The following is a 1,027-nucleotide window of genomic DNA, read 5'->3' as shown; positions in this document are numbered from 1 at the left end:
AAAAAAAAAAAAAAGAATTTCGAGGAATATTATATATTATCTGCACGGAATTCGTAACCAAAAAAGTTTCTTTCTACTTTTAAAAATTCGCGTAAGGAAGGAAGAAACCACCTGCGAGTGACAACGAAACCGGAACTTCGACAATCCTCCAAGTTTTAAAACTCCCAGCGTTCCGGTAATACCAATTGAAATACCTCGACGAAAATCCATTTGCAGTATATCATACGGCTCCTGGCATCACGTTAAAATTATCGATGCCACTGACTTGATTTATCGCACTTCAACTGTAACAGCCCTTGCTGAAACTTGTCTTTTGAATTTCGAGAAAGCTGATCTCTGAAAAGAGAAAAAGAGAGAGAGAAAAGAAAAAAGAAAATAAAAGGAAAAAAAAGAAAAGACGAAAGAGATAAATTCCACTGGAATAATTTTATAAATTCAATTTTCAAACATCAACTTTCATCGTTTCGACATCACGTTAGGATTATTAATATTATTATTTTGATTCATTGCACCTTGATTATGATATATTTCTTATGGAATTTCAAGGAAGTTCAGTGTTTAAAAAAGTGGAAAAGGGGGAAAGAAAGAAGACGAAAAATTTTTCTTCTTACAGAGACTTTTCTTAAAAACATTATTTCACAAGATTTTTAAGATTTGTCGATTGGTTTGATACTTTAAGGATCACGCAAAGAATTTTCTCTTTAAGAAAGAAAAAAGAGGAAAAGACGACAGTATCCCTCTCGGATAGTTTGCCCCTTCTTCAACCCTTTGTACTGAAACAATTTTCAAATATAAATTAAAAAAAAAAAAAAGAAAAGAAATAACTGGAGAGCAACCCCCGAAAGAAACTTTGTCAGGGACGAAAACAAGAGAAACCTGAAAGAATTCACTTAAACACCGTTCGTACAGCGTTAAACCTCCCTCGAAACGTTTATACGGAGGGGGGGAGGGAGGAAACTGTATTTATTCAGTCGGCGTTCGTAGAAGCGGTTCACGGCAGCTAAAAACTCTGCAAGAAAATAAACCA

This window comes from Apis dorsata, unplaced genomic scaffold (genome assembly GCF_000469605.1).
Source record: "Apis dorsata unplaced genomic scaffold, Apis dorsata 1.3 scaffold_397, whole genome shotgun sequence".
Classification (NCBI taxonomy): domain Eukaryota; kingdom Metazoa; phylum Arthropoda; class Insecta; order Hymenoptera; family Apidae; genus Apis; species Apis dorsata.
The sequence above is the reverse complement of the archived record's forward strand: the minus strand, read 5'-3'. Positions refer to the sequence as shown.